This window comes from Ambystoma mexicanum, unplaced genomic scaffold, assembly GCF_040938575.1.
Source record: "Ambystoma mexicanum isolate Mex_15411 unplaced genomic scaffold, UKY_AmexF1_1 Mex_scaf118, whole genome shotgun sequence".
Classification (NCBI taxonomy): Eukaryota; Metazoa; Chordata; class Amphibia; order Caudata; family Ambystomatidae; genus Ambystoma; species Ambystoma mexicanum.
Genome location: NW_027182345.1, coordinates 322915 through 326834, shown reverse-complemented (window position 1 = coordinate 326834; position 3920 = coordinate 322915). Strand labels below are relative to the sequence as shown.

The following is a 3920-nucleotide window of genomic DNA, read 5'->3' as shown; positions in this document are numbered from 1 at the left end:
ATGAAACAGGGATTTCTTGAACTGCACTCCTATGCTCTACCACTGAGTTAAACCCTTCAATGCTGAAAGCTGCCCTTTTTTTAAAATGGTGATAGAGTGGGTGACTGTATGGAACTTGTAAAACTAATGACATCAGTGCACTCCTGGTCAGCTGTACAAATTAATACATTTCATTAAGGGCATATTATTGGTTTCCACCACAGTTTTATAACATTCATATGAGCTTCCAATGGACTATTTCAAACTGAAAATATCACCAGTAGAACTTGGGTGAATGTAAAACACAGCTTGTATATGTATATCGGGTGCAAAGGATGTCCTTTATCTGCCTTGGTAAAATACAGTGAGGTTTCCATTGCAAGAATTCATACATTTCGTATCACATGTAGATCTTGGAACATGGAAAAAAAACTTTCGTCAAATGCACAAATTCTGCAAAATGTAACTTTTTCTCTACTGCAGTTTGGTGATTTTGTGCTAAGAGCATAGTAAAACCCAATTGTTCATTGTTTCGTATATGAAATGATGACATATCCTATTGTTTCTTACAGTGCATTGGGTTGAAAAACATTTTAACAGGATCTATTGAAGAAGGTATATGGTTATGAAACAGGGACTTCTTGAACTACACTCCTACGCTCTACCACTGACATAATCCCTTCAATGTTGAAAACTGCCCTTTTTTAAAAAGGTGATAGACTGGGTGACTCTACGGAACTTGTAGAACTAATGACATCAGAGCACTTCTGGTCAGCAGTACAAATTAATACATTTCATTAAGGGCATATTATTGGTTTCCACCACAGTTTTATAACATTCATATGAGCTTCCAATGGACTAGTTCAAACTGATCATATCACCAGTAGAGCTTGGGTGAATGTAAAGCACAGCTTGTATCATATGAAGAAATCCTAAACATCTTAATGGTGTTTACCCTATGTTTCAGGTGATGATCAGGAGTATTTCAAATGTAGAAATGTGTTGCTCATTACATAAAATGCTAAGATTGTAAATGTTTACTTCAATTTATTTAATTAAAAAAATATTTCTACAGGTAAAATAGTTGGATAAGGGGGCACCCAGAATTGAACTAGTGACCTCTTGATCTGCAGTGAAATGCTCTATCCCTGAGCTATAACCCCATTTCTGAAATGTTCACCTTTACTTATTCAGTAATATGTACAAAGTGGAAGCAACATGCAATCACCATCAAAGCAATGCATTTTCAGCCACCAAACCCTCCTTATAAGTATAAGGGGTACAAAAGATGTCCTTTATCTGCCTTGGTAAAATACAGTGAGGTTTCCATTGCAAGAATTCATACATTTCGTATCACATGTAGATCTTGGAACATGGAAAAAAAACTTTCGTCAAATGCACAAATTCTGCAAAACGTAACTGCTTCTCTACTGCAGTTTGTTGATTTTGTGCTAAGAGCATAGTTAAACCCAATTGTTCATTGTTTTTATATGAAATGATGATATATCCTTTTGTTTCTTACAGTACATTGGGTTGAAAAACATTTCAACAGGATCTATTGACCAGGGTGTATGGTTATGAAACAGGGATTTCTTGAAAAGCACTCCCACGCTCTACCACTGACATAAACCCTTGAATGCTGAAAACTGCTCTTTTTTAAAAAGGTGATAGAGTTGGTGACTGTATGGAACTTGTAGAACTAATAACATCAGTGCACTTCTGGTCAGCTGTACAAATTAATACATTTCATTAAGGGCATATTATTGGTTTCCACCACAGTTTTATAACATTCATATGAGCTTCCAATGGACTATTTCCAACTGATAATATCACCAGTAGAACTTGTATGAATGTAAAACACAGCTTGTATCATATGAAGAAATCCTAAACAGTTTCATGGTGTTTATCCTATGTTTCAGGAGATGATCAGGAGTATTTCAAATGTAGAAATGTGTTGCTCATTACATAAAATGCTAAGATTGTAAATGTTTTCTTCAATTTATTTAAAAAAATATTTCTACAGGTAAAACAGTTGAACAAGGGGGCACCCAGATTTGAACTAGGGACCTCTTGATCTGCAGTCAAATGCTCTACCACTGAGCTATACCCCCATTTCTGAAATGTTCGACTTTATTTATTCAGTAATATGTACAAAGTGGAAGCAACATGCAATCACCATCAAAGCAATGCATTTTCAGCCACCAAACCCTCCTTATAAGTATAAGGGGTACAAAAGATGTCCTTTATCTGCCTTGGTAAAATACAGTGAGGTTTCCATTGCAAGAATTCATACATTTCGTATCACATGTAGATCTTGCAACATGGAAAAAAAATCTTTTGTCAAATGCACAAATTCTGCAAAATGTAACTGCTTCTCTACTGCAGTTTGGTGATTTTGTGCTAAGAGCATAGTTAAACCCAATTGTTCATTGTTTTGTATATGAAATGATGATATATCTTATTGGTTCTTACAGTGCATTGGGTTGAAAAACATTTTAACAGGATCTATTGAAGAGGGTATATGGTTATGAAACAGGGACTTCTTGAACTACACTCCTACGCTCTACCACTGACATAATCCCTTCAATGTTGAAAACTGCCCTTTTTTAAAAAGGTGATAGACTGGGTGACTCTACGGAACTTGTAGAACTAATGACATCAGAGCACTTCTGGTCAGCAGTACAAATTAATACATTTCATTAAGGGCATATTATTGGTTTCCACCACAGTTTTATAACATTCATATGAGCTTCCAATGGACTAGTTCAAACTGATCATATCACCAGTAGAGCTTGGGTGAATGTAAAGCACAGCTTGTATCATATGAAGAAATCCTAAACATCTTAATGGTGTTTACCCTATGTTTCAGGTGATGATCAGGAGTATTTCAAATGTAGAAATGTGTTGCTCATTACATAAAATGCTAAGATTGTAAATGTTTACTTCAATTTATTTAATTAAAAAAATATTTCTACAGGTAAAATAGTTGGATAAGGGGGCACCCAGAATTGAACTAGTGACCTCTTGATCTGCAGTGAAATGCTCTATCCCTGAGCTATAACCCCATTTCTGAAATGTTCACCTTTACTTATTCAGTAATATGTACAAAGTGGAAGCAACATGCAATCACCATCAAAGCAATGCATTTTCAGCCACCAAACCCTCCTTATAAGTATAAGGGGTACAAAAGATGTCCTTTATCTGCCTTGGTAAAATACAGTGAGGTTTCCATTGCAAGAATTCATACATTTCGTATCACATGTAGATCTTGGAACATGGAAAAAAAACTTTCGTCAAATGCACAAATTCTGCAAAACGTAACTGCTTCTCTACTGCAGTTTGTTGATTTTGTGCTAAGAGCATAGTTAAACCCAATTGTTCATTGTTTTTATATGAAATGATGATATATCCTTTTGTTTCTTACAGTACATTGGGTTGAAAAACATTTCAACAGGATCTATTGACCAGGGTGTATGGTTATGAAACAGGGATTTCTTGAAAAGCACTCCCACGCTCTACCACTGACATAAACCCTTGAATGCTGAAAACTGCTCTTTTTTAAAAAGGTGATAGAGTTGGTGACTGTATGGAACTTGTAGAACTAATAACATCAGTGCACTTCTGGTCAGCTGTACAAATTAATACATTTCATTAAGGGCATATTATTGGTTTCCACCACAGTTTTATAACATTCATATGAGCTTCCAATGGACTATTTCCAACTGATAATATCACCAGTAGAACTTGTATGAATGTAAAACACAGCTTGTATCATATGAAGAAATCCTAAACAGTTTCATGGTGTTTATCCTATGTTTCAGGAGATGATCAGGAGTATTTCAAATGTAGAAATGTGTTGCTCATTACATAAAATGCTAAGATTGTAAATGTTTTCTTCAATTTATTTAAAAAAATATTTCTACAGGTAAAACAGTTGAACA

The 3920-nt window shown here is 35.0% G+C and overlaps 1 non-coding gene across 1 annotated transcript; it reads right to left on the bottom strand.

Annotated features, from left to right (window-relative positions):
- Positions 1 to 2018: 2018 nt before the first annotated feature.
- Positions 2019 to 2090, bottom strand: TRNAC-GCA (transfer RNA cysteine (anticodon GCA)). The gene has a single exon. It is a non-coding gene; the product is annotated as a tRNA-Cys (tRNA).
- Between the last annotated feature and the right edge of the window lie 1830 nt (positions 2091 to 3920).